We start from the raw sequence: 13,164 nt of genomic DNA on the forward strand, positions 1-13,164 counted from the left end.
TGTCGCCATTTGTTGCAAGCTTTATATGAATGCACAGTGAATTACACACACAAACACACACACACACACACACACACACACATATGCATACACATAAACACACATATGTGCGCACGCGTATGTTACTCTCTATAATTGTATACAATTTATAATTGTTAGATGTAATACACATAGTATGTAATGTGTTACAGAATGAAATACATAATCGAATATATCGCTTAATTAAAACGATTATTAGCATGAGTGCTGCTACCGGCAGTCGTGAAAGAAAATAGTTGAATATTATTCGTAACGAATTCCGTATGCATTAATACATACAGACGTTATCCCGCTTAACCGATTAATTCGTGCAGCAACGACGGACGGTTTAATCCCGTTGGATAATGACCGCCTGCATGTGCGGCATGAACGTCTGACGCTTAAAGCCGAGATGAAACTTCTGTGTGTAATTCCATTAATTGCGGCGTAAATGTGAGCCGGGAGAAATATCGTTACAGACTAAAATTTCTTTTTCACATAATGCATTTCACATATGCGTACACGTGCAATTGATGCGGCTGTTAGATAAATATTAATGTTTTCAAATGGTAGACATATTTTTTCCGCAATTCGATCGATGCATCGAAATAAGAGATGATGAGCACTTTCCTTGAACATATTTTACTCGAAAAATAAAAAATGGAGAAAATAAATTGTAATTTAAAATATAATATTTTTGTAAATACGTTAAGAGTATTGAAACATTATTTACTTTTAGAAATTTAATAAGATTTGTCATCAATTTTTTTTTTATCAATTTCCTATACTCTAAATTTCTTATAGTGAAATCTCACTTTAAGAGAGTGAAAATGCAACCACCCTTGAACAACAATGAAAATATTTCACTTCTTGAAAAAGAGTGACAATTTTCATTCTTTTTAGTAAAATTTTACCAGAAAAAGTGAGATTTCACTTCTTCGAAGTGAAAATTTACTCTAAAAAGAATGAAAATTGTCACTTTTTTTCAAGAAGTGAAAGGTGGTTGTATTTTCATTTTCTTGGAGTGAGATTTTGCTGCAAGAAATTTAGAATGTAAAAATTGTGCACGAGGGAAGATAATTTTAGCATGAAAATTAGGAAATAATTCGCTTGCTTTTTTAAAAATTCTATCCATATAGATATATTTTTTTCATGATGTGTCAATTATCATTACAATATTGAACGACTAAAACCATACTAATAAAATTTAGCGCTATTTTTAATATTAAATCCTTCCAAGCCACTAAAGAGAGTTTAACGATTGTCATACAGACATTTCTTTATCATCGAAGTTCAATTCTGGGATATTAACTATAATCTATGATTCCGCATGGTCCGCCGGTAAATCGTGCATTAGACCCCGAGAGTCAGCCGAGCGATTTTCTAACTCTCCGCTCGGGAGCTCGCGAGCGTGATCGGAGTTAACTCTCGAACTCGGTGGACCGCGCGAGGCGATAAAACACAAGTAATATCCAAACTCGAGTATCTATCGGTGTTCCTTATGCCGGTCGAGTACGCGTGGTCGCGCGATGCATAATATTCCATGACAAATGGCGGATACATGGAGACGTGTATACGTGGACGAAAGGTATGATGAGAGAACTGTGAAAAGAGAATGACGGCCGCAAGGCCGTTGGTATTTCTGCAGCATAACGAAATGATTATTCTCACAGCTGTACGATAGATACCACAGCGAGGAATTGTTCCGCGTTCCACGATTATACCGTCGACATTGCGATGTGTACGTTAGTGTATACAAGCCGATCGGATGAATCCACAACCTGCTGGGTATTACTGCATTAACCAATGGAGCCGGAGATCGTACGTGCTATCTGACCGAGAATTCCAATTTCGAAATCCACGGCCGTTCCTGAAACAAGATCAAAGTTAGATCGCGCCATCGTCGATCGTGCCGCAATTCGTGACCTCCTCACAATAGTGGCGCTTCTCCATCGATTTGTTTACATATTTTATTAATAAGATGAAATCTATTTGATCTGAAATCTTTGATATTCGAAAACCACAGTATTGCCTCCTTTTAATTTGTTTCTGATTTTTTTCGAATAGAAAGATGCTTTATTTATTTTATCGATATGTTTATCGATATTGATAGAATTATCTTCGATTTTGGTACGTTTTAATTTTTTATCTTTTTATTTTATTCTAAATATATGGAGAAAATATTATTATATCTATATTTTTTCAAATCTATATTTCTTTCAATTATTATGAATCATTGATTAAATGAATTTGCGGCTACTTTTTCGAGGTTGTCTGGTTTCGTTCTACCGTGTCATCACGCTGGTTTCGCGGTAAAGAGCAGTCTTGTGCAACGGGCTTTTGGGTGCACTGGAGAAGTGTCACCAGTGAGGTTAAGCGGACGACGGTGACTAACGAAGTCGTAGTCCGTTAACAGTGTTAAGCGCGCGGCACCGCAATTTACTGTTGCCACCGCCGACAAGACCGGCCTATTTCCGAGGGAGGCACGCTCCGTCATATACATACAAGTGACGTCCACTGTGTAATTGTTCATATGTGGATACATATCGTAGTATGTAGTACGGATATAACATCTCGTGATACGAAAGCGAGCTCGATAAAATAAAATGTATTATTACGTAGCCGATTTCCGGAATTGGATTTATGAGGGTCACTCCGCGTTTTCCCAAACTGTCCATTGCAATAGCCCGTGAAATTGTTGGCAACGTTCTTAATAACCATCATTATAAAATGGAGTCATCTGCAATCGTCGTAGTAATGCCATTTCGTTCTACAACGATCGAACAAAGCGACATCGCTAGATCAAGAATTTTCTTTTATTGAAGCCGAAACTGCGCATGCGGAATCGTGAAATTAATGTCCTTTAAATGTTTTCTCCTTCCTAAACGATTATTCTCTGGCAAAAGTTAATATTCCTTCGTTTATGCCATCTAAGGATTTAGAGATACGTTTTTAATATTTTTCTTGAAGTTTGATATCATTAAAAATATTCGGATAGCAATATAAACATTTATTTATAATTAGATTTATTTGAATTCTTCGGATAGATTAAGACTGGTATTTATAGTCTATTCTTATATTTAAGACCTCTTAAATAATATCATAAGATATTAATATGATTCTGTGATTTACTTATGGCCTCTTAAGAATATACCTAAAGCGTCTTAAATATAAGAATAAAGGTTTTAAATACAAGAACGGATTATAAATGTTGGCTTAAAACTTATTTATATTTATATTTTTATTTAGTTTTGTAATGTTGTTTTTATACAATTATTATTTTATTAGTCTTGCTTATGAATATTCGGAAATTGTACGAAAGAAAATTATTTTTTTGAGTACTATGAATATATATTTATAAAGGCATAATGTAGTTTTTAATATTTTTAAAAATTAATTAAAAATAAATTCATTAATTAATTTTTTATAATAGAGTTTCACAATTTTTGATAAAATTATCTGTCTACATTTTTGTAATTTTATATTATAAATTCTATTTGAAAAAAAATGATAGAAGTGTACCTATATATTTAAATTGTATTTTTTATATAATTTTTAATAAATAAAAAAACATTTTATTCCTCGAAATGGTAACTAACAGTTCGTTGAAATTAAATAATATTTAAAGTAAAAAATAACATACAAATAAATTAAAATAAAAAATCATGTTTTTTTATTTTAATTAAAGACTTATTATAGAATTTATTATTTGATAAGATAGTATCGTAAAATTACTAATATCTTTCGATCAATCCGCATGGGCAATTTAAAAGTTCTCTTGTTTGATTGAATTCGTCTTGATTGAAGTTTTCTCACGGGTTTTCAACACTTCGGTGAACCTCGATAAAATTGGAAGCATACAATAGTCTCATCATTTTTTGTAATATGAAATATCGGTTATTGTACTGAAGTTTTTTTTACTCATATCTATTGTTTTTAAAGTTTCTTTTATTAATTCTTCCGTGGTAGTAAATTTTATCGGATCTAGAGAAAGAAAAATTAAAAGATTCCTTAATCTGTTTATGTTTCTCATTTTTATTTATATTTTAATTGTGAACCTAATTACAAATCATATCGCAGTAAATAATAGAAACTTTCAAACTGATGGATGCTATATTTAGTTTTATACTAGATCTTGGAAAAAAAAAACAATAAAGAATCATGTTTTCTAGAGCTACATTCAATTAAGTTTGAACCTAATATTGTAATCGTATATTTAGCTTCAAATATGATTGTGACACAAATTATGTATTATATATATAATAAAAAATAAATAAGGTTTTTGTGACGTTTGAGTTAAATGTGTAAATTTGGCATGACACATTCGATTCTCATTTATATGCTTCTTTAAGATTACATTTGAATACTAAAGGCATAAATCTAATTTTGAATTCTATTGGAATGGAACATGTAGATCACGTAAAGATAACTCAATGCATATTAATGACTTAATTTTAAGTTGTTAAGTTTGGCACTTGGATATCAGAGTACTTTTACATGACATAGTTTTCGATTTTTATCACTGTGATGGCTACCATATATACGCATATTTCGTGTTACAACATAAATTTGAAATTACATAGTCATGTTTAAGCTAAATGTATGATGTAGACGTGGATAGACTGTATCAAGAGTATAAGATAGTACAATGACCGAATTTAATGATGTATGGGAATATATGCTGATGATAATTAATATGCACAATCTCGTAAAATATGCAAATGCATCTCAATCGCGTCAATTACACTAGCCAACAATTCCATTGATTATACACGTTCGTTTTGTCTAATTATGCACTTTGCCCGTTGATGAGGAAACCGCGAAGCACTACAGAAACGAATTGGTCGTAACCGATGTACATTGAGTCATAACTTGTACTCTCATACAATTAACCCACGTACGTAATACATAATGCATTGCTGTTGTTGTTTTGGCAATAGTACAATTAGCGTAAGAGATCACGGTGTAGTTAGATTTTACGATTGCAAAGTTACGAATGATCACATTATGTTGTTTGATCGTTATGCAATTTTAGCAATCTTTGTTTTGTGTTTTGATGGATAAATGATACAAATAGAATTGTTGGAATTCATGCATTATTATGAAATTTGAGTAATATAATTTTGAACAAAGTTACAATAGAAAAATAAAAAAGAATCATATAATAGTCAAATTTGTGATCAAGAAATATTATGATGGGTGATTCGGTATAAGATGAGTTAAGTTTCCTTTATCGTTATATAGATTTATCTCCTCGTTTCTCTTCTAGATTATATTAGATTAGGTTAGCTTAAGTTAAGTTTCTCGAGTTCATAGAAAATATGGGGTCTATGAGTTTAGGAGTTCCTTATTAAGTAGAAGATTAAACAATGATATGGATACGAGCAACGTTAAACTAATCCATATTAACGTACTGATGTGCTTTAGTTTCTAATTTATCTGTAGCCTTGGAAATATAATTTTCCTTTACATATCTGTTTGGAAAGTAAACATTAGTGTACTTACGTATGTAGGTACGTATGTGTAGATTTATTTAATTGTTTGGATAAAACTCAAGTTTATACAGAAAACAAATCGTTTTAAAAAATAGAACTATCGTAATATATATATATATATATATATATATATATATATATATATATATATAATATATCTTGTGTTATACGTAATAATATATTATTTTATCGAGGTTGTTTTCGTAATTCTTTTAAAATAATTTAATTATTAACAATTATATTTTTTGATCCTATGAAATATTAGAGCTTTAAAAAAAATAATGTTGAATTATTAAGATTAGGTTTTGTTGTGCAAAATTTTATTTTTTAAATTTAATTTTTTAATTTTATAAAATTAATTAAAAAATTTATTTTAATTATATTGTACTTAACATTACAATGGTATTAAGTACAACAATACAATTAATATAATATAATATAGCATTATAAATATTAATAACATTAATTTTAAATAATCCGTTTTTAATACTTATTTAAAATAAAAGAACATCATATAGTAAACATTTCTTACTTCTATCATTATTATTTTCGCAACTTCGAACGAGTATAATAATATTTTTTAGAGAAACGGGAAAAAGATGCATTGTTTTGCCTAAAAAGAAAAGTACCCCATTTTGTTTCATAGATGGGCCAAAACGGAGCAAACATATCTCTGTTTAAACTGAAATATTTAAAAGGTTAATTATCACATTATAATTCAATGAGTGTTTTTGTTCTATTCATAGTAATAAAACCGTTTGTATCATAAAACATAATAAATTTAGCATTATTTGTTATAAAATATTCTTCTTCAAACAATTAAATATCCCGTTATGCTCTACGTTCCTTTATACTTTGTATATAAATCCAATGAAATAATGTAATCTGTGATTTCTATATGGTCTAATTTTATGTGGAAAATGAAAAATCAGTATGGATACAATACACAGTATCAGCAATACAAGTTTCAGCAAATTAGCTTTCCTTTTGGAATACATTTTATATAAAAGTTTGTATAAGAGTGATATAAAGTTTGGAATTACGTAATTGATTGCTATAATTTCATAATCCGATTCGTTAAACATAATTAATTACTTTATGTGCTCCAGATTTATTATTTTATGTTCTGCTCATCTCATGATAAACGAAAATTAAATTGCAAAAAATTATTTATTATTAATTTTTATTATTAATTTTATTATTAATTTTTATATGAATAATTATTTATTAAAATCAAATGGTAAATTGTTGTATAGAAATTAAATTCGAAAATTAAAATTCGACGTACTTTCTAAATTTCTCTCTTCCTGTCTTTCTCTGTCTCTCATAATCATAAATTATTTTATAATATATCACATATACAATATAACATGTGCATATTCGTAATTTTTTTGATTATTTATTAGTAAATAAATTTAATGTGCGACTTCTACATTGTTAAATTTATTTTGAGTAACACCGAAGTGTATAAATTACTGCAAAATATCCGATATCCTATTGTGCCTGTGACTCTAGTTTTTCTCGAATACGTATCCATCTTCACTACGTTAGAAACTTGGAGTGCTTTCTCGAGAATTGATTTATCATGATATGCAGCTTCGAACTCCGTAAACAACATTATGTATTATACTTTTCGAGCGTAATGTTGACAATTGGAATATTCGCTAGAAGAATTTCTAGAATTACGAACGTGCACATCGTTATGTATAATTACTCTGAAATTTTATTATTCATATTTTTGCAATAATTTTTTGACTGTTCTTTACTGTCCAATAAACATATGTGAAATTAAACAAAAAAATTTAATTCATTAAAAAATTTAATTCATATTATTACATTTATACATATACATATAAATATAATAATGGTGATTTTAAATCCATTTTTTAATCTTTTTTTTTTTTTAAATAAAGAACTGTTAAATATTTTTTACATATAAAAATATTATTTTGTATTACAACTTTGAGTAATTATAAATTATAATTTTTTTTAAAGAAGGATTAAAAAATGGATTTAAAATTGCCATTATTATGCTTTATATGTATAAATAATATAAATGTAATAATATAAATGATTGAATTCAATTTTTTTTGTTTAGTTTCCATTTGCGTATTAAATCTATTATGATATAAGTATTCATCGATTTTTACATCAAGCTTTTATGCATATAAATAGGATATTTATTTATTTTTTAAACAAATGCAATTCCCCATTTCTACAGTCTATGTTGATAGCTTTGGTACACGTGAGCAAGGGTTCGCACTCAATTACTCGCTACAGCAATAAAGCTTTATTGTTCTCGCGTCGGCATCGGTCCGGCATCAATGGCGGGTGCCTCGCACGTTGAAAAATTTGCGCGATTAATTCTCGTAGTTATTGTTCTCCCGTTTAGCGGGATTTCGGTAGTGGTTTCCGTTTCGTAACAATTGACGATTCGGAAACTATGATCACTATGCTTGCTGCATGTGCTTTAAAATTCTTTCAGATTTATAATGCAAATTCCAATAGAACCGCGATACCTAACTTAAAAATGCGGGACTACTTAAATACTTTCCTAACAAGTTGGTATTTATACATATAGTACACAAGACCAGCATTAATGGCAAATTATGAAAAATTAAAAATAAAAGGAATTAACATATGTGTTTTAATTCAGATTTAAATCAAGCAAGTATGTGCAAATGAATGCACAGTTTCAATGAGTGCTAATAGTGTCGCTTTATTGGATCGAGCTTGAGACAAAACGGTTTTTGCGTTTAGAAGTTAAACTTTCTCGGGTAAATCCGACTACTGTCGTTTAAATAAGTTGACATTAATTGTTTAACGAGTTTTTACATTCAGGATGTAATCAAATTTACTCCTCAAGTCTACATTTATAATTTTAATTAATTGTGAACTTGTTTTATATATATATATTAGGTGTTGGAATTAATTCGTAGCGTTTTACAAGTGATGGGAAGTACTTTCATTAATGTATTTTTTAATGCTCATGTGAAATAAATAACATTCTTTCATTAAAAACGCTACGAATTAATTCCAACACCTAATATATATATATATATATAGTTTTCTGAGAGTTTTTTAAAAGTAATTTTACCATATTTTAATGTGTTATTATTTTGATTATTAAATATTTGAACAATTAGAAGTTCCAGAATTCTTTTTCTATTTTCTTATATTCTCGGTTTTAAATTTTAAAAAATATTGATTTTTATAGTTTAAAAAAATTTTAGCTTTCTTTAGAGGCGTGTTAAATGAATTTTTGCATAGAGATATTTTATATGTCACCAATGAGCCTTTCGATTAATGTATGTATATACGCATATGGACATACGTAATTGCATATACTCGGACTCAACAGCATGAGCACATACGTGTTATGTATGTAGAACAGTGAACTGGTTGCAGGTTTACTTCGAAAGCGACTGTTTGACATAGAGTGGATTAACATGGAATTAGATACACACGTTCCGGCTCGAGAAGTGTGTATAGACATTTCTGAAGTCCACCCACTTTGTCTCTTCCTGTCCCCTTTTCGTTGTCTCTTCGATGCGTCGCCGTTACTAATTCGATAACCAATGAAATGTTGTATCGGAAATAGTACGAGCGATATGGGATAATGGTCATGTGTTATACAGTATCGAATTGATTCCTGTAGCGATTGTTACATGACTCTGTGTAATTGATTTGACCGGACCGGGCACGAGCGTGAGGCCGTGGCTAGCCTCGATAGATACCGATAAGATATTAGTCAGGTTACTGTAATTGTGCGGTCGGTCGAGTCAATCAAAATGCGATTATGCGCCGTCTTGTCTCTCCTAATACATATACGAAATGCGCTTGTTTCCTGATATCGCTGTGGATAATTAATCTAGATGATCAAGTTCCCTGATATCGATACGGGCTGAATCACTTACTCCTGGTTTGTAAAAATGTTTGATGAATTTAACATATGATTGTAAGTGATTATACATTTTGAATGATTTCGATTAGTATTAAGGAATTAATATACAAATTATAAATGTCATAATGGAAAAGACAGAAATATCGCTATTATGGAAAAACCAAAATACATTTCAAAATTTATTCGTCTATTCAAGACCGTGTTAAAGAATAATAAAATCTTGAAGAATAGGAACTTTTTTATAATAGCATAAATTTTGAAATAATAAAAATATATATTATTATATGTATATGTAATTAAAATATGAGTAGTTAATTAATATTTTAATTTGACTCTGTCAATTATTGATTAAGATCTGAGAAACGTTTTTATATTTTTGTTGCATAATTAATTGCGTAAAAAAATAGTGTTTCTGGTTGTCATTAATTTCTCTCCTTTTCTCTAATTTTCTTTGTGATTATTATGAGAGACTAAATAGATTAAAACACATAAAAAAATAGAAGAAATGTAATTATTTTTTAAATAAACGCATTGTTTATATTCACAATACATTCTGTAATAATTAATTCTTCAATTTTAACATAATGATTATACTCGATGATAATTGAAACGTTATGTAACCTATTTTTATTGACTGACAGTTTTAAAGGTCGATGCTAATACATGGAACAATAATAATCTATTTTTATATTGCAATCGGATCTGTCTTGAAGGTTATTCAAATCAATAGTGTATTATTTTTTTACGTTTTAATGATTCCGTCTGGCTTGCTTTTTTTGGTACATCAATGAGATCAATATTACAAGAAATGATATAGAATTCTCGTCTTTCGATTTTTATCAATTTTTATTGTTTATCCAACATTTCTTGTTTTACACTCGAGTGATTTTAATTAATTTACCAACCTTTAATCATATCGAGGAGATGTGTGAGAGAGAATAGCTTACAGAAATGTTTCTGCGGCTGACGTGCAACAGAGAACTAAGCGTAACAAGTATTGTTCGTCCGCTTGAGAAACAATAGGTACCCTATTTCATTCATCCGTCTACAATTACACGAAATTAATGGAAATGAAAATCGGAATCCACGCGGTAACATAATGAATGCCGTTATACACATTAGGACACATTCGCTCCTGTATTGTCGGCAATTCGCATGTTAATACGCTATACAACCTTTATTATTTATGACATCCGGGAACAAGAATGTATATATACGAAAAATTAGTTGCCTTGTAATGCTGTGCATAATATTATAATAATACTTATGACTTTATCTTATTAAATTCTATTTTTATCTAAATCTAGTACGTGGAACTCAATTTGAATACGCTTCAAAATATTTACACAGATATCTACTATTTTCTCTATAATCGATAGTAATATGTTTCGGACGTATAGTCAAAATTAATTTGATCAACCCGTTTATCCACAATAAATTTCTGATAACAATTGCCATGCTTGAGGGAATTAAAAATCGATTACAAGTTTAAGATAGAGAATTTGAAGGAAATTTATAAACTTTGACTTGAAATCCAATTTATCACGAAAAGACTTTTTATGATTTTTTGTCGGATGAAATCTTGGATATTTTTCAAAAATGTGAAATAGAAATACAGAAAAACGAACAGTGTTAAGCATAAGTTTATTTAAACTGCGTTAATTATAGAAATATGTGTTTTTGTCGAATTTCGCTGTAGTTATGTGCTTTATAAATTGATATTCAATGTTCATATATGTTAATGTATAACAATAAATGTTAATATATGTTAACAGATATTAATAAACATTTAATTAAATTTTTTTCATCAAGATTTAGATTAAAATTAATATTAGAAGATTTATGTTCTTATTAGGTCAATACTTCGCTCAAAAAGTTAAATTACACAACAAATTATACAAATTAATTTAAATTATACAAAAGTATAGAAAACTTATAATAGAGAAACGTTTCAAACGATATACTTCAATATTAGTTTTAGCAAAAAAACATTAATTATTTAACAAAATGTTCAACTAAATTTATTTTATTAAGTCTATTTTAAGTAACATTTCGATTATTTTTATTTTAATAACTTGTGTTTACAGAGACAACAAAATTATTTTTGAAATATTTTTTGTACAGCTATTTACATAATTATGATATTTATTAATTAAAATACGTATAATATAACCAATTGAATTATTTAATGGAAAGGAGGAAGTTGTGGATTTTTTGTTTTAATAATATAACTCACAATCAGTGGATATTTATGTGATATAACTATTCTTGATACTAAGTTGGCCAGAAAGCCAACATTAACAGTGTTATAGGTAGAAGTTCATCCAGCATACAAAAAGAACGTAATTTACAAAAAAACTGAAGAGGGAAAAAGAATGCGGTGAAATAGGAGGAAGGATATAAAATATCAACTAGTACATAGTAGGTGTAACTTTACAGTGTTTACACATCTGATACATGCACTACATATTTCATTCACGAAATTTAGTTCAATTATATCATTTGAGAGCCACATTCAAAACCTCCGAGCTAGAATGAAGTTATAAAATTAATATTAACATACTTCTCAAAAACATACAACCTGTGTGAAATGTCTGCTATGTAACCAACTTATAAAATTGAAATGCAGCTTTTATGGTACGCAGTAAACATTAATGACCAGTGGCCATGTTATAAAGTCTAAGCAGACTGTAAAGAAATAATTTTGACAATCGCTCCCAGAATGTAACATTAACTCTATACAAAATATCATGATCTTCCACCTGTTTCATAACCGCTCCCTTTCTTCTAATAGTATAATAATGTAAAAATATTCAGTATCAGTTAACATATCGTACTTTAATAGGTTTTATTATTCGTAATATTTATATTATTGTTACAATAATATAAACGAGTTAAAGTTTTTAAAAAATGCGTGAACAAGAAGAATCAGATAAAATATTTTTTATATAAGTTTATATAAATATAATAAATATATACATATAAATATATAATCAAGCCCATAATCAGTTTATTCTAATAGTACGGTTTATATGACAATATCTCTTGATCGTGAAATCGGGTACCACCAATCCCGAATTGCTTGCGGTGATGGGACAGTGGTTGGTCATCTCCAGATTTGATCTCTGGTGTCTACGTCCCCACGGGAGACACGTCAAAGCTGTCGAACATAGATCGGCAAACATGCGGATTCGGGGCGTCCACGCATTGTGGTGACGCTAGGAACGGTTCAAAGCCCACGGCTGACCTGCTGACATCCTTGGTATATGCCGTCAACGGCCTTCTGCGATCAACCAAATCGATTGCCTTTGCCAAATTGAATAGACAGAAAATTCAGGTTACATTGAATTGCTTTACTGTTCAAATTTGATTAAGATGAGTGCGGGAAGGTATAATTCCATGATAAAACTATAAAACTATAATTTACTTTAATATTTTTTATGTTTGTTTAGACAAGAAGTATTAATCTTCGATTAACGTTCGTTATCTATTCTGAAGACTTGATTCCTTATTTTAATAAAACTTCTATGATAAATATACTTCTGAAATAATTTTACGAATTGCATTACAGGTAACAGAACAAAATAAAACAGATCAATTTATTAATTTTTAAATTAATTTTAATGTCTCTCTATGAATGTATGGTATCTATATCTATGAAGAACGTTTATATGAATCTATTAAAATTATATTATATCTGTTACATATATATATGAATCTACGAATTGCGATTGTATATGTCAGTAC

At 29.1% G+C, this 13,164-nt stretch overlaps 1 protein-coding gene across 1 annotated transcript in view; it reads left to right on the forward strand.

The window, feature by feature from the left end:
* LOC105153215 (uncharacterized) overlaps window positions 1–13,164 on the forward strand; it is a 258,749-nt gene that overhangs the window by 68,883 nt on the left and 176,702 nt on the right. The window lies entirely within an intron of this gene.

Source organism: Acromyrmex echinatior, chromosome 3 (assembly GCF_024713525.1).
Source record: "Acromyrmex echinatior isolate Ae372 chromosome 3, ASM2471352v2, whole genome shotgun sequence".
Lineage (NCBI taxonomy): Eukaryota > Metazoa > Arthropoda > Insecta > Hymenoptera > Formicidae > Acromyrmex > Acromyrmex echinatior.